This window comes from Sphaeramia orbicularis, chromosome 21 (assembly GCF_902148855.1).
Source record: "Sphaeramia orbicularis chromosome 21, fSphaOr1.1, whole genome shotgun sequence".
Lineage (NCBI taxonomy): Eukaryota > Metazoa > Chordata > Actinopteri > Kurtiformes > Apogonidae > Sphaeramia > Sphaeramia orbicularis.
The window spans coordinates 16,429,051-16,456,483 of NC_043977.1; the positions used below are offsets into that span (position 1 = coordinate 16,429,051).

Here is a 27,433-nt window from a genome sequence, read left to right on the forward strand (position 1 = left end):
GAGAAAAGGCAAAGAGAGAAAGAAAGAACGATGAGGCAGCAGTGACTAATGTAAAGACAGATTTACATAAGGCTGTAATGGCCAGTTATCCTATATATACACAATAAAATACATCTTTTCTTTTGACTGTCATTTCCAGTTTGGCATCAGTATAGAGCAGCGTCCAGTCCAAAACAAATAAATATTAATAGCACAAACCAAAATCTATTTCTGCAAGCTAGTGCCCTGTCCATACTAATAGATATTTTTCTAAACAGATATTTTCTTCCTCTGTTTTTAACAACAACTATTTCTACATGACCTTTGATTTACTAAATATTTGTTGTTTCAGTATGAAAAAGTGGTTTAAGGCGCATTTGGACTTGGTCTTAATGGAAAAAAAAAAACTGTAACTCTATAAAAGTTGGACAGTGGCCCCGGGGGCCCCTGGACTTTAATTAACTCACTTTTGAACTCATCATATTTAATTAACAACAGTAGCACCTAGGATACTCAGAGCTATTGTAACTCTAAGATGATGGTCTGGAATGAAATGGACGCAAGAGGTTTTGTTTGGTCGGTAATTTAAGTTATAGTGGACTACAGCGTTGACCCGTGGGGAACCACAGGGTCTAGATGTGGTAGTTTTTATACTGGGGAGAGCTGACTCTTGGGAAAAAGATGTCTATATTTTATAAGTACTGACATAAAAATTGTTTGGTAAATCATGATATTTATTATTTTACATATGATAGCTGACGTATTTTGATTATAGCTCTTTGAATTGTGATAGCTATCTTCCACCTCCTGGGGTGTTTTTAAAATCCACATCCTGATTCCGTCATGGGTGGGTGGGCATTTTGCTTGTTTGGAGGTGCAGAAAAATATTGTTGGACCAAAAGGGGGGGGGGGGGCTGGTTGTCAATCAGCATCCGTTCAGCTCTGTGAGGGGTAGTACTTGTCCCTCTGGGAGCAGAGCTTGTCCCCCCAGCCCCCCCCCCTGACCATGCCCCTGTCCCTCAGAATGAATATTTGTTGTGTATTTGTGCATGCTGTACCACATTTGTCCAGCAGTCACCGCCAAAGCGTTCTGGGCATAGCAATGTGATTGTAAGGCTACTGTATTCCAAAATTACTAATATCTCCCAAAATGTTGGTCCTATCAACTTGCCGTTTTCACTAGTGTGTTCCGTGACCAAAGATACATGAGTATGCCGAACTGCAGCAGTCAGCTGATTCCGGATTTTGTGTGATACCCGAGACACACACACAGAGTCCACTTACTTTTTAAAATATAAGATTGTATGTGATGGTTAAAAAGGTCTACTTTGCTCTCTATATGAGGATACATGGATATACAGACACATAATGTGTCATTCATGACTGCCACAACATATGAGCAATTGCCGTATTCAGGCCTCAGCGCAAATTAAAACTAAAATCAAACAGAAATGTCAAGAATAAAAAAGTAAAAAACAACTAAACAACTATATTAGATTTTTAAAAAAAAATCAAAACCACTATATGAAAAATACTAAACCATGGCAGCTTCTGAAATTTTAACCTAAGTCTCTGAAAACTGCCTCATTGGTCTTTTTTTCTTTAACCCATAAAGACCCTAACAGCCACCGTCGACCAAAACCATCTACTGATATAAACTGTTTAATACCTCTTGATCCACTAATCCTATCATTCATTATCTGAACCCGCTTTATCCTCACTAGGGTCACGGGGGTCGCTTGGAGCCTATCCCAGCTACTTAAGGGCGAAGGCGGGGTACACCCTGGACAAGTCGCCAGTTCATCGCAGGGCTGAATATATAGAGACAAACAATCACTCACATTCACACCTATGGGCAATTTAGATTAACCAATTAACCTATTAGTGCATGTCTTTGGATGGTGGGAGGAAGCCGGAGTACCCGGAGAGAACCCACGCAGACACGGGGAGAACATGCAAACTCCACACAGAAAGGTCCCACCCCTGTCTTGCTGTGAGGCATGAGTGCTAACCACTGCACCACCGTATCGCCCACAATTCATGCAAATAATTGGTTTAAAATACAGTTTGTCATCTTTTCATGGTCATCAGATATGACCCATTTGGACGTTCAGAGGCTCCATAGTGAACGTGGAAACACCATCATCTTCTACAACACTGATTCACCAGTAAAACCCATGGAGTTGGATCAATGACAGTGGATGGAGAGACATGGTTTTCTGTTCACTTTGCGAAAAAAGTCACTTTTTCTTCAGTTTTCTCTGTTTCTGATATAATAACCCTACCTTTAATCTGAGTTTTAATGAACATCTACATGATCAGTAAATTAAATATAGGAAAAAACATGATTTCCACTGAAAAAACAAAAAATACAGAGGGTAATATTAAAATGAACAGCGATAAATCACTTAAGAAATGTTAAATATAAAAAAAAAAAAATGACGCAAAAGTAGCACCGGGTCTTTATGGGTTAATTTGTATTCTATAATTGTGTGTTGTTTGTAAAAAAACTAAAACAAAAAACTATAATCTATGATCTGATGAGGTCTTCAGGTTTTTGTATGTGAAGTACAAAGGGTAAAGGTAGGATGTTAACACATTTAACACCAACAATAAATGACACCTAGGTAAAGCAGAGCAGGTGCCCATGAGGTGAGGTCAGAGAAATACCAGCGCTCAGCAGAAACTCATCCATCTTTCCCCATGTTCATCGAATCATCTCGTACTGGGAGGTCAAAATCAAAGTCTAAACCATAGTGTGGAAACGGCTGGATTCAGCAACTCACTCTTTACCTTCTGCTTCTTTCGGGGCATCAGTTGTGTTACTCTAAGTGAAGTCCTCGTATTTAAAATGCCTTAGTGTTATTTTCATTTTGTTGTCACCGGAGTGATTCAAGGATCCTGACCAGCTGACTTAAAAGTCCATGTGGAGCAACAGATGGAAGAACAGTGTGCCATTTTAGCAGCCACTCATGTCTGAATAAAATCCTCTCACCGCTCTAAACACTGCATCAAATGACACACTGGGGTCTCCATTTCATTGTTTACTTTGGTGAGAAATCTGTGGATATTCCTCTGTGTTTCAATTGTAACATTTCCTGTAGCTTTTAACATCACACAAACACATGAATCACAAAGAAATTCAGTCATTCAGCCAACTCGTCTCGCCTTAGCTTTCATTATGTCGTCATTTAGGGTTAAAGAGTTGTCTAATGGAAGGCTCTTAACCCATAAAAACCAAAACCTCCACCAACAAACAAAATCATCTACTGATCTAACATGTTTAATAACTGTTGATCCACGAATCCTTTCAACATGTTGAAACAATTGGTGTAAAATGCAGTTTGTCATCTTTTCATGGTCATCAGATATGACCCATTTGGATGTTCAGAGGCTCCGTAGTTACCGTGGAAACACCGTCATCTTCTACAACATTGATTCACCAGTAAAACCCATGGAGTTTCATCATCATCATCATCATCACCTTTATTTAAACTTGGAGATATATTGAGGACGCAACCTCATTTACAATATAGCCGAGACAGAACAAGACCTTTGAAAGATCCAATGGACATATCACTTAAGAAATGTTAAATATAGAAAAAAATTCATTTAGAAAAATTCATTTGAATCAATGAGTTTGATAAATGACAGTGGATGGACTCTGGGTTTATGTTGTTATTCAAATATTTCCTGAAAAAGCCACTTTTTCTTGACTTTTCTCTGTTTTTGATATAACCCTCAACTTTAATCTCAGCTTTATGAACATCTACATGATCAGTAAATTAAACATAGGAAAATACCTGATTTTCACTGAAATACTGCAAAATACAGAGGGAAAATATAATAATAAATGGTGATAAATCATTTTAGAAAAGTTAAATATAGAGAAAAAAATATTTTGGACCTGCCACAAAAGTAGCACTGGGGCTTTATGGGTTAAATATTTTCTCAGTAAAATCCAACTTCTTTGTCAGCAGCTGGCAATCAAAAGCATCTATGATCTAAAATGCTTAATAAGTTTTGATCCACTAATCTTATCAATAAATGAAAATAATTCCAGCAAAATGCAGTTTGTCATCTTTTCATGGTCATCAGATATGACCCATTTGTACTTTCAGAGGCTCCGTAGTGATCGTGGAAACATCATCGTCTGCAAAACTAATTCATAAATGACACCCATTTAGTTTGACAAATGACAGTGGTTAAAGACGCTTGTTTTTGCACTCAGTTAATGATACACTTCTGCTGAAAAAGTCACTTCTCCCTATCTTTTTTGTTTTGATACAAAAACCTTTGAACCGACATGGTCAGTTAATTTTAATACAGGAAAATTCAAGGGTAATATTGTAATAAATGCTAATAAATCACTTAGGAGATGTTAAATATTGAGAAAAATTCAGTTTAAAGAGTCATATTTTGCTAGAAGTTAGAATTTGAACCCTCCAGGTGCTGCAAAGCTATCTTTATATTCATTTTGGCAAAAATTGAGTGGTTTTCTACAACCCGTTTCAATTCCTGCTTTTTGTTGCGTCTATAACTAGTTACGTCTCGACATCTGCACATTTAAGGTCAAGACTTTTGCCGAACATTTCTCTGAATACGACATAACTGTTTGTCATCAGCAGCAGTTGTAGTCCAGACTGAAAATATGTCCAAACTTCGAGCCCATTACCAGAATGTTCAGTTGTTGGTTGAACGTAACAGAGCAGCACAGCCAACAACCTGGAGGGGGTGGGGTGTGAAGTGGCTCATGCATTTAAAGGGCCAGCGCTCAAAACGACCTTTCTGGTGTCATTACTCAGAAATAGGGTTGAAGATGGACCTGTGGAATTGAATTAATGAAGACTTCAGACCCAAGCATAGCATTTACAGTTTATGTAGACCACAGGGAAATGTATTAAAATGCATTATTCCATTTAAAAAAGCAAAATATCACTCCTTTAACCCTATAACACCCAAATTATCATATTTGATACATGAGTTTTGAAGCCCTCTACATGATCAGTGTGATATTTTTTTTTCTTGAAAAACCTGATGTATACAATTAGATACATGCAATACACAGATAATCCACCAGGGGGGAGGAATTCATTCACCAGAGGCCTTTCCAGTGACACTACGAGATTGTCATTAATGAGGAAGGAGGCAGAACTTTGCCAATTTTGAAAAGGAATTACCAATTTGTTAGACATGTTTGTGTTGTATTATGTTTTTGTTTGTTCAAAAATAATAACATTTGAGCATTGAGACCCGATGTATCATATATGATACAAAATTGAAACTCATACATGGGAACTGATATTTGAAAAAAATGTTTTGGGTTGTTCAGAAGGACCAATAAAGGCTCCAGTTTCAAAAGAACTGGAGTCTTCTGTCAATTGTTTAATGGTTCAGGCTTTAGAGGGTTAAGGGTTATCAAACCATCTGTACCTATGTAACACTTGATCTGAATGTTCCACTTTAAGTACTTTCAGTTTTTGACAATGTTAGACATTTCCTCCTCGGTATAAGGACAAATATAACAATGTGGATTTGTATTCATTTGAGCTAAACGCTGAGTTAACTCTTAAAATACACAACGGCCCCTCTTGGTGCATCTCCTTTCTAAACGCATACACACCTGTCAATAGTGGAATATTTCCTGGCTATCTGTACTCTAGTCATGCCACCTGTCTGTTTGCCTGTCCTTTTCGGTCTCATGAATATAAGGTTTGGGCTGCATTGCACAGCGTTGCACACTTGGTCATCACTGACCCACATAGAACCTGGCCATGATACTGCACAGACTGCCAATACCTGTGGCAAACACACAAAACACATACATGCAGGTACCTTCAACAGACAACCCACTGACATTTTTTTAGCTTCTTGGTAATTATTATGGAAGTTAAAATGAGGTGATTTAAAGGCAGGCAGGTTAGAACAGAACTCGTACAGGTCTTGTCATGTGTGTGTCTGTGTATGTATGTGTGTGTGACCCAGATTGCGCCATCCCGCCACGCTTCCATCATGTCACCACTGCCACCCTGCCAGCATACCGGAGCACCAGGCTCCCACAGGCACTTTTGGGTTCAGGTGGCAGATCTATAACATACGCCAACAACACGACCTTGTCCTGGAAAGACCCACTCGTGCTCAGTGATCAGGGCAACGGGGGCCAAAGGGGTGAGTGGGAGGCGAGGAAGAATCAGACACCAGATGGATATGTTAATGTACTTGGCACGCTGTAATCTGCTCCTATTCATCTCCATCTTTCTCTTTTCTGCCATACAGTCTGTAACTCTTAAAGTGCCATGACAAAATATAGTACTGGTCAGCCTCTGTCAGCCACATGGTTCCTGGCAGTTTATTTATGGCCCTTTCAATTACAGTAGGCTGTGATTTACACACACAGTAAATCACAACAGAGCTCACTCATTAAGCCTGAGATCCTGAGATAGAGCAGCACCATGAAAACAATAATAAGTACCACTTGGGATGTACCCGAATACATCGCTTCGAGATTATTTTTCCACTCAAGGTCACAATATTTGTATCTTAGTACAAAGGCAACAACAACACTGTTAACATAGTGGAGGTATGATTTACCCTGTGCTCAAAAAATAAACATGAGAAAGTGAAAATCCTATTATATTATCAGTACAGCCCCATTAGGTGAGCTGCAAAGATTATAAAGGCAGGTAATGACACTACAAGAAAAAGCTAAAAGATCAATTTTTAACTCAACTTTCCCAAATAAAATAGTTATGTGGAAATATTTAAATAAAATGGAAGGAAAACAGACCACTGTGTCATCTTGTTGTATTTAAAGGAGTGATATTTTGCTATTTTTACACATGCACAGAGGTGTCAAAAGTATTCACATTCTTTACTCAGGTAGAAGTATAGATACTAGAGTTTAAAAAGACTTCTGTAGAAGCTGAAGTATCAATTCAAGCTTTTTATTCAAGTAAATGTGTATAAGTACTGGTTTCAAAACTACTTAAAGGAGTGATAGTTTGCTTTTTTAAAACATTCCCCTGTGGTCTACATAAACTGTAAATGCTATGCTTGGGTCTGAATTCTTCATTAATTCAACTCCACAGGTCCATCTTCAATCCTATTTCTGAGTAATGACACCAGAAAGGTTGTTTTGAGCGCTGGCCCTTTAAATGCACATGAGCCACTTCATGCCCCGCCTCCTCCAGGTTGTTGGCTGTGCTGCTCTGTCCCGTTCAGCCACTTGTGTTTTTTTAATTCAACCAACAACTGAACATTTTAGGTAACCGGCTCGAAGTTTGGACATATTTTCAGTTTTTACTACAACCGCTGCTGCTGCCAAACAATTATGACGTACTCTGAGAAATGCTCGTCGGACGTCTTGACCTTATATGTACACATGTCGTGACGTAACTAGTTATACGTAGACGTAACAAATTAAGCAGGAATTAAAACAGGTTGTAGAAATCCACTCGATTTTTGCCAAAATGAATATAAAGATAGCTTTGTAGCACCTGGAGAGTTCAAATTCTAACTTTTTGAACTATTAAGGTCCAAATACACAAATAAATGTACCAAAGACTAATAAAAGTGGGTTTAGCAAAATACGACCCCTTTAAATACACTTTCAGTAACTCAAAAACAATAAAAACTGTTGTTTTTGCTTAGAGGCTACACTTTCATATGGTATATTTTCTTTTTCTTTTTTTTTTTTTTTGTTGTGTCCTGTTCTGCACCACAGCAGGGTGAAAACTTACCAAGCACACATTAAGAAAAATTCTGAAAAATGTGTGGGAAATGTCTCAATCACAGTCACACTGACAGGTAATTAAAAGTCCACAGTACACCTGCCATTGGGCCGTGGGAGGAAACCATACCGGCTAGAAAAAAAACAAAACAAAAACAGTACACAAAACCACCAGGCTGGTTTAAAATTACATTTAGAAGATATTTTTGCTTAATACTGGAATTTAATGTAGATATATAGCCCTGCTGTACTTAACCAAAATGAATAAATAATAAATGTATGTTATGAATTCAACTACTGTAACAGTGTGTTTGTAATAACAGTTTTTTTTTTTTTTCTTTTTAATGTACTGTATAAGATAAGATAAAATAAGACAAGGTTAGATAAGATAAGATAAGATAAGATAAGTATTCTTATTTTTAACATGTACATTCATGTGTTTGGACTTTGCGTGGGAAATAAAGAGACAGAATATAATGTTAAATGCAGATTTTGCTAGCAATACGAGCGGCACATGAAACCTATGACAGTGACTTTTATGAATGCTTTCCTTTTTTCAAAGTGATAAAACCGCAAGAGGAAATGGATTCCTTATTTTCTTTTTATACTCTGTTCTCACACTGATTGGATTGATTTCTGTAATTAATACTGACATGAGAATAAAATAGTCAATGTAACTGAATAGTGAATAGTGTGTATTTATTTTTTTAAGATAAATAAAAATATAGACAAAAATGTAAAGCTGTATTAACCCTATAACGCCAAATGTATCATATTTGATATCATATCATATCATTTATATCATATTTGATACATGAGTTTTGAAGCCCTCTACATGATCAGTATGATATTTTTTTATTGAAAACCTGATGTATACAATTAGATACATGCAATACACAGATAATCCACCAGGGGGAGGAATTCCTTCACCAGAGGCATTTCCAGTGACACTACAATATTGTCATTATTGAGGAAGGAGGCAGAACTTTGGTACTTTTGAAAAGGAATTACCAATTTGTTAGACATGTTTGCATAATATTATGTTTTTGTTTGTTCAGAAATAATATTTGAGCATTGAGACCCGATGTATCAAATATGATACAAAATTGAAACTCACACATGGAAACTGATATTTGGGGAAAAAAAAAAAATGGGGTTGTTCAGAAGGACCAATAAAGGCTCCAGTTTCAAAGAACTGGAATTTTTAGTCAATGATTTAATGGTTCAGTCTTTACAGGGTTAAGGAGCATTCAATACAAACAGTAATAATACAGGAGCGAGTGTCCTTAAAAATATAAATGGACCACTTCAATTTTTTTGGCTGGAAAAAAAATTTTGCTCATTTATCTGAATACGTACATATGAGTCAGACATGATAATACAGTTGACGTAACTATGTACGTACTTGTGGCCCAAATGCATCGGATTCACTGTCACTGGAGACGAATGAAAGAAAGAGCTAGAATGAGTAATACTCCAACAGATGCAGTATGTTATTCTATACAAGCTGCAAAAAGGCAAAGATAACCTAAAATGTATTCAAATTGGTAAACAGAAAGTGAGTAAGCTGTAAAGATAATTATATTCGATCTTTCAAGGAGAGTACTCTTTTATATTTAAACGTGTGCGGTGTGGCAAAAAGGAAACGTGGTTAGAGATTTTCTCACCCCGGCCCTCTTCCCTCCCATCTCTGCTGCCCCGTGGGCTGTGAGTCATCATCTTAGTCTTTATTTATGGCTTGTATTCTCATGATCTGGACATCCATGGACTATGAAACACATCTGTTATAGGATAGAACTACCACATCCCACCTTTTTTTTTCATTTTAACTGAAATGGAGGTTCAGTTTGATGTGTAAATTTGACACACTAAGGTTTGGTTAGGTGAGTCACACTGAGCTAAATGAAAGAAATAGTATACAGTTAACCTTTCCGTTACCTCCCAAGTTTGACTACAAACCTCCGGAATACCGTTACTATGAAAATGATAACCTGGTTTATGTTTATGTTGTTGACAATCTCATTTGCACTTTAAATAGAACAATACTCCTACCACCTCCACACCTTATACCTACACAGTATTTTGATGATGAAAAACATGCAAATCACATCTGACTGACTGACTTTCTATAGGGAGGAGAAACATCAAAACACCCGAAAGATAAGTGCAGATATTTGTTATTTATGGCATATTTGGAAAGATAAACAATTTCTGTTATCATGAGTATATGTAGGCTATTATAGTTGAGTCAATTTGGCTTCAGGAAAAACTAAACAATGAGAAATATATGGTGTATGATGAAGATCTCAAACTCTGACCACCTCTAACCATGTTGATTTGAAATTAGAAGCTCTATGCATACATATATCCTATACTATGCTATCCTACCATATGCTATGCTATGCAATCCTATGCTTATTGTATGCTATTTTATCCTATCGTATGTTATGCTATGGTATCATATGCTATCATATGCTGTGCTATCCTATCCTATTGTATGCTATGCTATGCTATTTTATCCTATTCTATCAAATCCTATCCTATGCTATGCTATTCTTTCCTACCCTATCCTACCGTACGCTATGCTATGCTATCCTATCCTATCCTAACGCATGCTATGTTATGGTATCCTATGCTATCTTATCCTATTGTATGCTATACTATGCTATGCTATCCTATCCTACTGTATGCAATGCTGTCATATGTTATGCTATCCTATCCTGCTGTATGTATGCTATGCTATCCAATCCTATCCTATCCTATTGTATCCTATCCTATCCTATCCTATCCTATCCAGACCATTGATGTATAATTTTCAAACACATTTTTGCCTGTGAGAATGTCCAATTTGCACTGAATAATATTTTAATTAGTAACTGCTTGGTGAAAGCAAAAACTGTCTACATAAAGGTGGTGCATTTTACACTGTGCTAATTGTATGAAACGGTACATTCTGTGTGTCTCCTATGGTGGTTGAAAATGTTGTGTAGACACATGAAGAATATTAACAAAGGCTAAATAAATTACTAAGATGAATAATACAATAATAGCATGTTCTAGCCTTGTAAAGAACTGGCAACATGTCTAGGGTGCACCATGCTTTCACCTGCTGGTAACTGGGATACACTCCAGCAACCTCACAATCCCAAAGAGGATTAAGTGGTTAGGAAAGTAAATGAATGAATAGCATTTTTTGGCTTACTGGTAGTGAACATTATTTTTTTTTTTTATAATTATCATTGGCTTTTTTATGCTTGAGATTAGATTTGCAAATCTTGTTAGAGTTGCAGAGACAAACAAATTTTCATTTTCTCTATATGTGTGTGTCTGAAAAATGCCATTTCATCAGACTGTTATGAAAAATGGGTCCATTTTGTAGCCTAAGTTCTAGTTTGGGGTCAAAGAATAAGTTGTAATGAGTTTTCATCACTTCTCTCATTGAAATGAACAAGACAAGATCAGCCTTTAAAGTCCTAAAGGAGGCGGAAAGTGGAGAAAATCACATGAAATGGAAATAGGGATGTAACGATATGAAAATTTCATATCACAGTTATTGTGACCAAAATTATCACCATATTGTTGAAATGTACTCAGAATGTTCAAAAACTACTTATACATACACTAAAATAATCTAACAAAGTTGTATTTTGAAAAAAATAAATACATAAATAAAATACCACACAGATTGTACTTTTTGTTGGCAGAAACATTAAAATGATACCATGTAAACATCAAACATACAAATGCGCATTAAAGATGGCACCTTATATCTCTGCACTATGGATGGGAATTGATAGGATTTTATCAATACCAATGCCATTGTTGATTCTGCTTACCAATCCAATTCCTTATCAATTCTATCAATTCCTGAGTGGTTTTTTGAGCGGGAAAAACAGTAGCCAGATAGGTCATAGTGGAGCTTGTTTGATCATTTTCCATATAACACAATCATATTTCCGGGTTGCTCGGATGGACCTGGTCCATATGGAAGCCTGCTATTTTATTTATTTATTTTACCTTTGTTTAACCAGGAAGTCCCATTGAGATTAGGAATCTCTTTTACAAGGGACAGCTGGCCAAGGTAGCAGCTATACAAAGTCCAAAACACATAAAACACATACATTATAAAAAATTAACAATAAAACACAATAACAACTATTCAACCATAGTGGCATCAAGAAAAACAGTGACATTCCTCCTTCACGGCATTTTCCATGATATGCTTAAAATCATTAATAGAAATGAATGTATGTAGTTTTAAAGTTTTTTGAAGATTATTCCACTACCACAATTTTTTTTTTCAAATTTTTTTTCGCCAAGCACTGTCAACGAGATAGAAGCTGCACTCTTTCAGCGAGCAGGTCATAGACACTAGATGTTTTAATGTTTTTAAGATTTTTCCCAAAGTTTTATATTTGGCATATTTGTGTTGTCTTTATTTTTTTGAATTATATGTATCTTCAGTAGGAAAATGCTGTCTTTCCAAAGTCTGTCAGAACTCGGGGAACAGTCAAAAGCAACCACTTGGAGGAACGTAAATGAAAACTACTAGAGCTAACAGAAAGAAGATTACTGAGACATTCTGGAATCTCTGGAGCTCTGTCCGTGCAGGTGCCTTCAGCCATGTTTTCAGAGGCCAAACATTGCAAACTGTGCATGCACGCCTGGAATATCACTGCTTCTCCAGGAAATGAGCAGCATTACCGTGATATTCAAACTGCAATAATCAAACATGGTTATCATGATAATTAGAATTTAAATGGTAAAACTAACAGTCGGAAATTTTACTGTGGTTTATTGTCATACCAGTAGTTGTTACAGCCCTACATGGAAACAGGAAATGATTTTTCCATGGACTGTCTGGCTTTGGTGGGACCAGTGGCATTAGCTCTGTTTTCTCAATATCTGCAGTCAGTTCACTCTGTGATTCATCAAACCATAAAGCAGCAGACAATGCAATGCTATTTATTGCTTGGTTACAGCATATGCATTTAGTCATTGTTGCAGTAAATCTACCTTCACAAACTAGGAAAAGGGAGAGAAAGATGAAGCAAAGGAGTGAGTAATACAGATTTTTAAATGATGAAAATTAACATCCTTATTTCCATGGTGATATTTGGATTAAAGTGGGAGGCCATGGGAAACCAACTCAATTGCTGTAAGATACGTCACACTCGCATTAAAAAACAAAAAAGAGAACAGAAAATTGATCCAACTGTAAGTCAAATCACAGCTGCAAAACAGATGAGTTCTACGCTGTTATGTATGCAGATCATGTGTCTCTCGTTTTTATGGTTGCCAAAAGTTCATGACCCTTTTACTCATGAAACTATTTAAAGGATATGGCAGATTTCCTAAAATGCATGGTTGTCAATCTAACCTTAAATGCATTTGTGTTGATGGATGAAAACCTGACATTTCTTGAGAAAAATGATGTTCTGCCAAGAGCGGTGTGATGCAGCATTCTGTCTGTCCTTAATCATATTGGTACAGCTTGTGTGTCTGGCATACAACAAACAACCGACGGTCTGAGTCAGTCGCTGACTAAGGATGATGACTGTGGGAGAATACGAGCAGTCTAATATCTTCATCTTCAGGCATGGGACGGTCTCTGTAACTAGCGAGCTATCGGCTTACTTGTGTCTGGGTGTAGGCAGCACAGTCTGTTTGTGTTCTCGAGTGGGGAAGTGTGTGGAGATTGCCTCAGGTTGTTTACAAAGGGGTGGGTGTGTAGAAACACACAGCTGAGATACCTCTTAAGTAAACATCAACTCTGCTTGATTTGAACTGCAATCTTGTAGAGCTGTGAAACAGGTATACTTTACTTTTTTTCTTTTTAGACAAATCCTGACAGGTAGTTCTAAATGTCCAAAGAAGAAAAGGCATATCTAAGTATACAGGTTACCATCTTACATGTTGATATAAGCCTGGAAAAGAAATGATGATACAGTGCAACTTGTTCTGAGAAGTATGAAGAAGATATATACAGTCAGCATTGGAAGTAACGCAGTACAAAAGTAATGCATTACAGTAACAGATTACTTTTTGCTGTAACACTATTACTAATCAACTTTCAGTAATATTTTACTTGGTACATGTTCAATAACGCTTGCTTTACATCACACTTTTTGCCCATAATTTAATTGCTCAAATGAAAAAAAAACCCCACCAAGACCGTGAGACCTTAAGAAATCAAAAATGTTGCAGGAAAGTTCTATTTCCTGTTGGTGGTCAGCCAATGGATGAAGACGGCAGAAGACAGTCCATTGTCCACGTGGATGTATGCTCATTACTAACCCTAACCCTGCTTTACAGAAGCTAGTTAGCTGTTTTTTAGTAATTATACTAACAGCAGCTGATCTACTTTTGACAGTTCTAGTTCAGTTATCTGTGCATCAATTACATCCATGTGTCTCCCCCTACTTCCCCCCTTCTCCCCTCTCCCCCAGTCTCTCCATCTCTATCTCTCTTTTTCTCCTCCTTTACCCTCTCTTTCACCCCAACTGGTCAAGGCAGACGTCCATCCTCCAGGAGTCTGGGTCTGCTCCAGGTTTCTGCCTGTTAAAATTAAGTTTTTCCTTGTCACTGTCACCAGTCACAAGTGTTTGCTCCTGAAGGATTCTGTTGGGTTTCTGTAAACTGGCTTCAGAGTCTGGTTTCGACCAACTCGATAAGTAAAGTGTCATGAGATAACTTCTGTTATGATTTGGCGCTTTATAAATAAAATCTGACTGATTGATTGATTGATTGATTGATTGATTGATCCCTGTAATCAGCAATGACAAGGAAAGCTAAAGTTTCTATGAGTAGTTACAATTCTTTATCGATTGCGGATTTATCTACCGGCGTCCTCTGTGCCCCGCCCCCTGTTGGACAGTGTAAAATACTGAAAAAAATGCAAGCGTTCCTGCTAGGATTCAAACATCATAGACCACAGCGTTACTTACTGAGCTATCCCTCCACATGTACTTTGGGGCGCAACTTTATGTGTCCCAAGGCTAGGGATGGGAATCAAGAACCGGTTCTTTTTGAGAACCGGCTCCCAGTAGCTTGATTCCTTGGAATCGTTTGCCTGCCTGCTTAATGATTCTGCTTATCGATTCCGCCGTCATTGCGCATGCGTGATGACGTCACGCGTACGCTGCACTGCTTTGGTCAGAACGTAGCCAACATGGTGTTGAGGCAGAAATGGTCTAAAAAGACGACACCAGGTCCACTTACTTGTAACACTTGCTAAGCTTCCATGTCCTCAAAAGGGTGGAATCCCTCCAATCTGCTCAAACATTTGCCCACAGCATGTGATTCATTTACAGGAATGTCACATATTTGATACGCTACTTAGCGACACTTGAGAATGTAGCAGCAGAGTGAACGCCGGCCCCAGTTCCGGTTCCAGTGCGGGCAACAAACGCCGTACCCAAATACAAGTTTCTGAAGGTAGGGGAAAGGAAATGAGGTGCACAACAACGGGAGACAAGCCGAGCCGAGTCGAACCGGTTCCATGTAGTAGAAATGCGGCAATAGAGGAATTAGTAACGTGTCTTTAGTTTCACTTTCACTGCATGCCGCCGCCCCGCCCCCGTCCCCGCCCCCCACTCCCCTGAACCAGGCCTGGCATCATCTGTTATTATTATTTGTACATACTGTATGTGTTATATTTTCTGTGCAGAGATGGAAATATAAAAGACAGTTAATGCAACCCGTTTGTACTCTTTTATTCCCTCACCCAATGGGAATTGATAAGAGAATCGATAAGGAATCGGATTGATAAGCAAAATCAATAATGGAAACAGAATCGTTAAATTCTTAACAATTCCCATCCCTACCCAAAGCTCTACTATGAGTTGTATAGGGAAGGGGGGTTATTTGACTTGGGGGGGTTGAGTTCTACATGCGCCATTTATGACGAGAATCTGTATGTAAGTCAAAAGTAATGCAATTCTGAGACAGTAATATTGTAAGGTAAGGGATTACTTTTAAATAAAAGTAACAAGTAAGCTCTGTAATTTCCCAGTTTGGGATAAATAAAGTACACCTATCTATCTATCTATCTATCTATCTATCTATCTATCTATCTATCTATCTATCTATCTATCTATCGATCTATCTATCGATCTATCTATCGATCTATCGATCTATCTACCTACCTACCTACCTACCTACCTACCTATCTAGTAATCTGTAATGTATTACAGTTTTGAAGAAACCTGTACAACACTGTTCATTGTGATTATTCATTGCAAATTGTTCAGGTCTACACATTTGTTTAATTTTCTTTACAAAGGACAGAAAATCACTAAAGCAGCATGATGAAGAACACAGGCTACACCTGGACTTTTTCTCAAGTAATCTGTAATGGATTACGGTTTGGAAGTAACTTGCACGACACTGTATACAGTATTTATGCTAAGAGTCAATAAAAAGACTCCTTACATTTCTGTCCATCCCTTGAATAATGCACTTCCTTCCACCTTCCTCCATCCATCCTACATGCTATCTGCTCTGTATGTGTGCATGCTAATTTAAAGCCAAATCAGTCAGGACTCGGGGTAACTGATGGGGCATCTAGCGAGCTTTGTCAGCAATCAGAGGGTGCCTTTCAGAAGAGAAAACCACATGCAACAAAGCTTGCAACTTCCCACCAATCGATAAATGGAATAACTGCCACTTAGACCATTATACCCTCCTCTTTCGGGTCCCGAGTAATGAACTGTAATAGAGAAATGATAATAATGATGATAGTCATAATTAGAGGGATAATAACAGGGCAATCACAGGGTGCCATAACGGGAGACATTAAGCTATGATCTATGATTGATCTGTTGCAAGGCTGGCAGCTTGGTAATCGAGCCGGAGTTCCCAGGAAATGGCGATGCGCAGTGTGCGAGTGCTGATGAAACTTTTATTAAAAAAAATCACATTTAGAATTAAGCTCAAACCGCTTAATTACTGATGAGCATCCAAACATAGGTGCCACGAAGCATGTTTTACTACCAGGAACCAGGATCCTAATGGCATCTAATCTCCAAACGTGCTTCCATTAGAGCTTTCACCGGATTATGTAAATTTATTTTCCTACTAACCGATAAACCTTATTAGCGTGATGATGTGGAAATTAACCTCTCGTCTATATTTCATGTGATGTAGTTGCATGGGAGAAGAAGCCTGTTGTTTTACTCAAATTCACCAACATTATTTTTCAGTCAAGCACAAGCTCACCACTCATAGATAACTATTGAATGACAGAAAAAATAAAAAATAAAAACTGTATCACATCATACATGTCATCCATTTCATCACCTTTTGAGATGTTGCTCTTCTGAAGGATCTTTCACTGAATATCCAAGATATATCCCAGCATGAGCCTCTTGAATGTGCACCCAAAACACTTTCAAACTTAACTTCATCATCACTAGTGCCGTCTCCATAGTCTTTAACCACAAAAATAGGATGAATAAATGCACAGCAGACGTAAAAAATTCAACTGGTTGAACCAATCACAGAACTATCAATGCATATGGGATTTATACTATAACAAGATCTTTATTTTGCCGAAAACTGATTTACTTTGAAGAGATAAGATAACATTTGAGGCGGAATTTTTACTCAATAAATTACAGATATGGTCAATTCTACCACCACAATTATTACACATTAACACATACTCTCAACCAAAAAGATGAGGCAGTTATTCTATTAAATTTTTTTGCAACATATTAATGACATTTTTTTCCATTTTTCCAACTTATTATAATATTATCCTCTGCATTTTTCAGTGAGAATCAAGTATTTGTCAATATTTAATCAACTGATCATGTAATGTTCATAAAAGCTCAGCGTAAATTGTATCAAGCCTTGCATTTTCTGACAATATATATCATTGACTGGTCATAAAAATAAGCAACTACAGTCATTGTCATTTGTTAGATTACATGGGTTTTACTGGTGAATCAATGTTGCAGAAGTTCACAGTGTTTCCACATTTACTACGGAGCCTCTGAATGTCCAAATGGCTCATAACTGATTCTAATAAAAAGCTGAGAAACTGCATTTTACCTGAATTATTTCCATGTATTGATAGGATTAGTGAAGCTTAAGTTATTAAGCCCTAAAGACGCAGTGCTACTTTTGTGTTGATTACAAAAATGAATATTTCTCTCTAGTTAACCTTCCTTAAGTGTTGTATCACCATATATTACAAAATTATCCTTTGCGTTTTCCTTTTTTTTTTTAAGTGAAAAACAGGTATTTCCTATATTTCATTCCCTGATCCTGTAGATGTTCAAAAAGATGAGATTAAAGTTGAGGATTATTAGGTCAGAAAAACAAAAAACTGAAGAAAATGTGATTTTATCAGCAAACATGTCACTAACTGAGAATTGGCTAGAATTTCCCTAACATTAACCCATAAAGACCCAGTGCTACTTTTGTGGCAGTTCCCAAATTATTTTTAATCTATTTTTAAACTTTTCTTAATGTTTTTAAGACCATTTATTATAATACTATGCACAGAATTTCTCATTCTTCAGTGTAAATCAAGCATTTTCCTATATTTAATTTGCAGATCATGACTGATGTCCATAAAAGTTCAAATTAAAGTTGAATGTTATTAAATCAAAAACAGAGTAAATGGAGGAAAAAGTGACTTTTTCAGTAAAATATATCATTAACTGAACACAAAAACAAGAGTGTCCATTCACTATCATTGATCCAACTCCATGAGTTTTACTGGTGAATCAATGTTGTAGAAGATGATGGTGTTTCCACAGTAACTACGGAGCCTCTGAACGTCCAAATGGGTCATATCTGATGACCATGAAAAGATGACAAACTGTATTTTACACTAATTATTTACATGTATTGACAGGATTAATGGATCAACAGGAAATAAATAGTTTAGATCAGTCGATGCTTTTGGTTATTGATGGATATTTGGGTCTTTATGGGTTAAATATTTTAATTCAGTAGATGCCTGGTTGCCGGTGGCTGCTTAAGTCTTTGAGGGTTAAATACAGTTGAAGTTAATAGAATCTTGGTCATTCAAAACAAAAACCTAGGTTTAGAATAAATAAAAACCAGTGAAGTGAGATAAATAAATAAAAATACCACTGCATTGTCTATTCCTCAACAAATAAGACTATTTCCACCCACCTTCTGGTCCTCCTATCTTTTCACTCATACAGTGTTTACACATTTTGTCCCCTGTAGTTGTGACAAATAAAACTCACTAAGTGTGCATTCTTGTCTGCATGCACACAGGTGTATGGCTGTAGGTGATTGTGGGGTAAGCCTTGGAGAGTCTGAGGACTAGAAACAGCTATCAATATTGTACGGCTTTCTCTTCTGAGCCTTGGGATGTGTCGCTCTGAGTGTGTGTATGTGTGTGTGTGAGGCCTTTACAGCCAGCCTCAGTTTGCCGGAGGGAGCGTGAGACGTGCTCGCATGCCGTCGACGAGTTTCAACAAAAGCCATATTGTAATGGGTGGATCCTGTCTTGGCCACGATAAGAGCTCCAACAATACCGAATCCGGTGCCCTGATCGGGACAAATGAGCGGGACAGGTTTTCTATAGTTTTGTTTCGTTTGCTTCATTTCTCAGATGATACTGATGACACTCGGAAACAACCTTGAGCTGTGACAATTCCATAAGGCATCTTGGGAGAGTCTGAAAGAGCTGTGAGCTTTAAAAATACAGTTTTTGCTTGGATATGAATCTGCACAAGCCGGGTCCACAATCTCAGAGGTTCATATGTTTTTAAGAACAAGACAAATTAAAAATAGACAGATTTTTGTTTCATAGTATTCAGATTTGAGTCTACTGCACATTTGTATTCATGCTAACACCCAGTGAGATAAGCAGACATGTATTACCATATGAGAAAAAAGGCAACGTGTAGCCTATGTTCTTCATCATGCTGCTTTAGTGATTTTCTGTCCTTTGTAAAGCAAATTAAACAAATGTGTAGACCTGAAAAACTTGCAATGAATAATCATAATGAACAGTGTTGTGCAGATTACTTCCAAACTGTAATACATTTCAGATTATATGTTACTGTTACTTCAGAGTAATTCCTTACCTCATAATATTATTGTCTCAGAATTGTAATGTGTTACATGACTCATGTATTACTTTGGAGTTACATACAGACTCCCATCATAAATGGTGCGTGCCCCCCCACCTGAGAGAAGAGACAGCATTGCACTGTATCATGGTTGACTGTCAAAGCAAAAATAAAATTTAACCTCCTCCTCCACCTTATGAGGAGTGCTATTGTGAATGGGAAACCTGACTTTCTTTCTTTAGAATAAGGCACAAAGGTCAACAACATAATGGTAATCATGGCATAAGTGGAATAAGTTATCGTCATACATCAAACACACTAAAAGCTTATATTCATTTAAAAAAAAAAAAAAACACTCAAAAAGGAACTACTTAAGGAAATACAGTAATGCAAATGATTGTTTTGACTCTCCCAATCCAAGCTGCTATAAAGGTAAAAGTTAAAATGTTTTAAGGTTTATATGTTAAGGTGAAAATTTCAGCTTGCTGATTATAACAAAGGATTGTAAATTGGTTTTATTTATGTATGAATTTTGTAACTGCATTTTTGTTTAAACGGACCCCATGAAGAGTAGCAACTGCTACGGTGGAAGATAATGGGGATCCGTATAAACAATAAACACTAAACAATTCTAACTAGTCATAGAAACGTTAGCTTACCTTGTCATTGCTGATCACAGGGATCATGCTAACTAGCATCTTAAAGCAGGGTCAAGGTCAAGGTAAACTTTATTATCCCCGAGGGGCAATTTGTTCTACAGCCAGCAGTATCACATGGACAACAAACCAACAATAAATACAATAAATAATCCATTAAAGACAATAGCACCAACATTACAAAGAATCATTCAGCAGAACAATGGCTACCGGAACCAAAGAATTCCTTATCCTACTGGTCCTACATTTAGGAACACTGTATCTGCGACCTGATGGAAGCAACCGGAACTCATCATACAGGGGATGACTGGGATCATCAAGGACTGACTAAGCCTTCTTCAGAGCCCGCCTCTGGTACAACACAGTCAGATCAGTGAGTGTGGTGCCAGCAATTCTGCTGCACACTTTAGTGATGGCCTCCAACCTTCCTGTTTTTAAGGGTAAGCAGCCCATACCAGCTGATAAAAGAAAAGGGCAACACAGACTCAATAAAACAAGAATAAAACGTTTTCATAACGGTGTTATTCACTTTGAAACTGCAAAGCTTACGGTGAAAATACATCCTCTGATGAGCTTTTTTACATACAGCATCCACCTGAGACTCAAAAGCTAGCCTGTGGTCCAGCACTGTTCCAAGATATTTATACACTGCTGGACCACCTCAACAGCCTGGCCATTAATGATGACAGGGTTAGGGTTAGTAATGAGCATATGTCCGTGTGGACAATTTACTGTTTTCTAATATATTCACCCATTCGCTGAACACCAACAGGAAACAAAATGTTCCTTTCCTTTCCCTTAAAGGAGTGATATTTTGCTTTTTTAAATGGAATTATGCATTTTAAAACATTTCCCTGTGGTCTACATAACCTGTAAATGCTCTGCTTGGGTCTGAATTCTTCATTAATTCAACGCCACAGGTCCATCTTCAACCCTATTTCTGAGTAATGACACCAGAAAGGTTGTTTTGTGCGCTGGCCCTTTAAATGCACATGAGCCACTTCATGTCCCACCCCCTCCAGGTTGTTGACCCTGCTTTCTGTCCCATTCAGCCACTTGTGTTTGCTGATACAACCAACAACTGAACATTTTAGGTAATTGGCTTGAAGTTTGGACATATTTTTAGTTTTTAATACAACCGCTGCTGCTGATAAACAATTATGTCTTACTCGCAGAAATGTTCATCGGAAGTCTTGACCTTATATGTGCAAATGCCGTGACGTAACTAGTTATAGACGTAACAAATTAAGAAGGAATTAAAATGGGTTGTAGAAATCCACCCTATTTTTGCCAAAATGAATATAAAGATAGCTTTGCAGCTAACACAAGCGCTATTGAAAATGTACTGAGTAAAACATTATTGAAAATTGATTAGTAATGCCTTACACTACTACTGCGTTACCGCAAAAAGTGATCTGTTACTGTAATGCATTACTTTTGTAAAGCGTTACTCCCAACACTGATAATAAAGAATAGAAAAAAGGAATATTATAAGAATAACAAGAAAGTGGCATACACAAAACAGCTTCTCTAAACTCCCACTCAGCTAACACCAGCTTCTCAAAGGCTTTCTTGATCTGTGTTAACAGCTAATACAACTACACACAATACTGTACATACTATTCATAATTAACAACTACATAGCTTATTCATACTTGACACCACTTACAGCACAGAAACAGTGGATAACAATGTTTATCTCTGACTCACTGGTTGACATTGGTTGCTCATGTCGCTAGTTGGAATTACAGTGAACAACTAGAAGCACTCGGAGAGCGCAGACCTCCGCCAAGGCTGATCAGTGGGCCCCCCCGTGGGCCCCCCCCACCCCCGATCACCACCAAAATGTAATCATTTCTTCCTTATCCCATTTCCAACAAACCCTGAAAATTTCATCCAAATCTGTCCATACCTTTTTGAGTTATGTTGCACACTAACGATCAGTGGCCCCCCCCGTGGGCCCCCCCACCCCCGATCACCACCAAAATTTAATCATTTCTTCCTTATCCCATTTCCAACAAACCCTGAAAATTTCATCCAAATCTGTCCATAACTTTTTGAGTTATGTTGCACACTAACGGACAGACAGACAAACAAACAAACAAACAAACAGACAAACAAACAAACAAACCCTGGCAAAAACATAACCTCCTTGGCGGAGGTAATAAGGAAACAGAGAGAGCTACATGGCCGCTCAATGACTCAGACACCATCGAAAATAACAGATGGTATTGGCCCGTATGCATGACCGCATAACTTGACCTGTGCTCAAACTGCTACATCACAAGTCCACACCCGTTAAGAATTTTACTGCTAATTGCAATGAACCGAAATATGGAGAGGTTAAGATCATTAAAAGGTTTAATGGTATGTTGGTTCTACTCAAATGTGATTGCTTTTTCCTCAGAGTCACCCCCTTAGTCATGTTGGGAAGTGCGTTATTAAGGCTGCGGGACATTTCTTTTTACAGAATTGATAGCCGGGGGGAAGGGTCCTTAACACTTTTTAAGCTTTTTTCTTTTTACGTACCAAAAAACACTTTGGCAGATACCCTAATTATGTCCATTTGTGGTCACAAGTTCACAAGTATTTCAATTAAAAAAACAAGTAGCACTAAAACTGCGTAATGTCCTGCCAAAATGACATAGTAAACAGCCTTTTATGCAAATTAACTCAGAATAATTAATGTAGTAATTATCCTATATTTATATTTACAATATGCTATATCTACATAAAAACAATAAACTTGAGCAGGACCTCCATATTTCACAACGGTCATGATGTTGATATACATTAATGCTTCATTAAGGCCTCATTAACTTTTACATTTTGCAGCTATACTGTGGAAAAGCAAGTCATATCATTTAGTTTACTGGGGAAATTTGTGGTTAAAAGTTTTAATGAAGTTATCACAAGTAAAATAGACTGAAGTGGGTAAGAAGTTGTGTTTAGGCAGCTCACAGCCTATTATAGAAAGTATTCATAATCAAAGTCAACCCTGTAAAGCCTGAGCTATTAAATCATTGACAGAAAATTCTAGTTCTTTGAAACTGAAGCCTTTTTTGGTCCTTCTGAACAACCCTTTTTTTTTCCTATATCAATTTCCATGTATGAGTTTCAATTTTGTATCATATTTGATATACTGGGTCTCAATGCTCAAATTTTATTATTTTTGAACAAACAAAAACATAATATAACACAAACATGTCTAACAAATTGCAAATTCCGTTTCAAAATTGCCAAAGTTCTGCCTTCTTCCTCATTAATGACAGTCTTGTAGGCCTCTGGTGAATGAATTCCGCCCCCCTGGGGGATTATCCGTGTATTGCATGTATCTAATTGTATGCATAAGGTTTTTCAAGATAAAAAATTTCACACTGATCATGTAGAGGGCTTCAAAACTCATGTATCAAATATGATACGTTTGGTATTAAAGGGTTAAGAAGGTCATAGTCACTCAATTGAATCAAATTTCACATTTTGACCCAAGACTGTATCTTGGAATCTTCAGCCAACCAGCATTTTTGACTTGATTTTTCTAATCAGTGACTCACATGTGGTAAAATTACACTTCATTTATTCTGGAAGCATTTTACTTGTAGACTAGTGTAATAGTAAAAAGAGGGAAAAATAATAGTACATTACTAGTAAATCAAATGGACTTACACGTATATTTTTCATATATTTATACAAACATATGGTAGTATTACAGAAGATGGCAAAATATACTGCCTATATATGGATAAAATACAAATACTGAACTAAATAGCATCAAAAGGCCGATGTACTATTGTTTTTACATTGTCAAACAATAGTATATTCAATGTTCAGCGGGTGGTAGGAGGCCCTGAGGGGTGTGATGTCATAGCGACTAGCACCTGTCTGCAGTGAAGAAGCAGAAAACCGGACATCATTGCACATATTCAGACCCTGAATTGCACACTTTTTTTTTTTTTTTTTTTTCCATCAGGCCTCTGCACAGACATGCACACTGAGCTCCAGAGTGGCGGGTGAGGAGGCATCTACAGTGGCAGGCGACTAATTGAAAGTGAAGTGAGTCCAAGCTGTCACCACGTTGGCCTTCCGCCTACATTTGTACAAGACAAGCCATCTCACAGTATAGCACTAACAGCGTGAACTCTCACACTCTGCACCTTTGATGTGTGCAAACTACTCACTGTTACATGCATGTATATACTCGCATACATGAGAATATACTATATGTGATGAATAAAAAATATAGCGGCAAGCAACAGCTAAGACGCCACGCTGATGCTGCTTACATCCTGTCTCTTACTCTTTGCATCTAACAGCTGACATGTCATAGTAAATTCTTTCCCTGACACTTTACATAAGAAGCTCTAATGGAAGCCCCTGATGGCACTTTTACAAAACTCCGACTGGTATCTGAAATAGAGCAGTCTGAACCTCTAAATTAGTATTGACTCAAGCACAAGTTTGGTGTTACGTGGCTGAAAAATAAACAGGATACGATGTGAGTTGACTCTGAAGGAGCATTACAGCCGTCTCGCAATGTGGTATTGACCGTAACTGTTTGCTCGCGATTCTCTATTGATGCAGTGGAGTCAAGTGCTATGAATGGTGGTGGGGGGTGGGGGGCACATGCCTCACCAGATTTTTAATAGCTGAACTTACATTTCCATTTTCCTTTAATTGCTATGAATTATCTTATTTAGTTCACATCTTTTATATACTATCTGTCAAACCTATTTAGATAATTATAGCATAGATTTTTAATGGCGGATCCAGAAAAAAATGGAAGAAGAGGGTGCAGGAGAATGGTGGGGTCTAAGGTCAGAGCCCCAGTGGGGGGTTCTAAAGGGTGACGCAAAGCAAAATTAACTTTATAACTGCTTCAAATCACATAAAATTGTATGTGAAGTAGAAATGTGACAGTAATGTTAAAGATTTGTTAAGTGAGTGACTGAGTTCTATCTATGGAAACGTAAATTAACATGAAAATCTCTTATTCTAGTTGACACTTCAAAGGCCTAGAACTATTTTCGAAATTAATTTTTCTTCACATCTAACCTTTCCCAAGTGAATAATCACCATATATTGTAATCTTACCCTCTACAGTTTGTATTTTTCAGTGAAAATCTGGTATTTTCATGTAATTGTTTAAAAAAAAAAAATTTGAGTAAATTCATAGATTATTATATTAAAACAGAGAAAACTGAATAAAAAGTTGCTTTTTCCTGCAAAATACATCATCAACCAAACATAAAACAAGCATATACAACCACTGTGATCTGTAAAACTCCATGGGTTTTACGGGTGAATTAATGTTGTAGAAGATAATGGTGTTTCCACGTTCACTAAGATGAGAAACTGCATTTTATCTGAATTATTTACATGTATTGACAAAATTAGTGGTTCAGAAGTCATTAAACATTATAATACATAGCATTTACAGTGACATTCAGTGTGTTATAAAACCTAATTTAGTAATATTTTTTAAAACAATTTCTTTAAAGTGTTTAAATTTAGATAAATGCATTGCCACCATGTAGTCTAATCACCCCATGTTTGCCCCAAATTTTGACTTCCATGATGACAGGGGCAGGATAAATTAATCCAATTTTTATTGAAAATGCATTTCTGCAACTTGCTTCAGAATTACGACGGAAGGAGTATGTATAAGGACTCTTCAGTATGTCAAAACATTGCAGATCATACACTTAAATGAAACCTTGCTTTTAACCTAACCAGCATAATGCCACTCAAAATAATAAGTGATAATTACAACAGAGCGAAGTGGTTAATTACATCGTGTGGCCTCTTTTCTACTTAGCTAAATCCACTTTTTTTGTATTAACTCAGCAGACTCGTTGAGAAAACCCACTTCTGCAACCTCCAGCCTGTATCACAGTGCAAAGAGTGACACGGAAAGACCTCGTGCACACGCATAAAAAGAGACAGAGAACCTGAGATAAACAGAAAGAGAGGGTGGGAGAGGGAGATCTGTCTGAGTTCCTCCGGGAAATAAATATAAAATCAGAGGGTGAACCTGATCTGTAATGAGTAGCGAGGGGGGAAAAGGCTTGACATGAAGCTGTAAATAAAGATACACATCTCCAGCACAGCAAAAGGTGGAGAAGCAGTGAGAGCATTTGTAGTTTGGCACTGACAGAGAGAGGAAAAAGTAAATACAACAAAAACTGACAACTTTTTTTTTTTTTTTACCTTTAACAGAGTCTGTGTGGGTGATTCGTTTGTTTTTCTATCCATGAGGCGTGTGCACGTGTATTCTAAATGCATACAATGGAATTATGAGATATTTTCTTTGTTTGCATTTGCTCTCTTGGATACCTACAAGCTTTCAATTACCAGTGAGTGTGTATGTACCTGGCAGTCACTCATTAGTGTAGACCTGTCTCCCCGGGCTGCCAGTCTCATCCATTGTGTGGGCTGCCTGCAGTCATCCATTTCCCCCACCGCCTTACCTGGCCACATCCATCTCGGCTCAGTCAGACGCTGTTAAAACTGCGTCACTGCTGTTCGTGTATGTGTGTGACTATGTGTGTGCGTGTGTGATTGAGAGAGACTTGGACAGAGAAGTACAGACAGAGAGAGAGAGAGAGAGGGGGGAGAGAATGCATTTCTTCTTGTGTGGTGACTGACAACGTGGCAGCCATGAGTCAGTGCAGGTCTAATAGTCTTTGTATACCCTTCTGTCCTTTGCAGCGACTATTTATCTGTCTGCCACCTTGAGCTTTGTGCTCCGATATTCTGAGGCCAATCTGGGTGATCAAGTTTCACAACCAAAAGGAATATTTTATCATGCTATACAGGGGTAAATTTGTAATTTTCAGCTGTGACTAACCCTATAGCTCACTCATATATACTCTGAAATTCTAGTGGGTTATTGGAGTACATAACAAGGCTTTAGAACTTTGGTTCCTTTCCCGCAAGTGGAAAAAAAAGTTATTTGTACATTATATTTTACTTTATATTAAGGATGTAGGGCGACACGGTGGTGCAGT

The 27,433-nt window shown here is 37.5% G+C and overlaps 1 protein-coding gene across 1 annotated transcript in view; it reads right to left on the reverse strand.

Moving 5' to 3' along the window:
• Positions 1–27,433, reverse strand: part of erbb4b (erb-b2 receptor tyrosine kinase 4b) — an 885,828-nt gene that overhangs the window by 54,672 nt on the left and 803,723 nt on the right. The window lies entirely within an intron of this gene.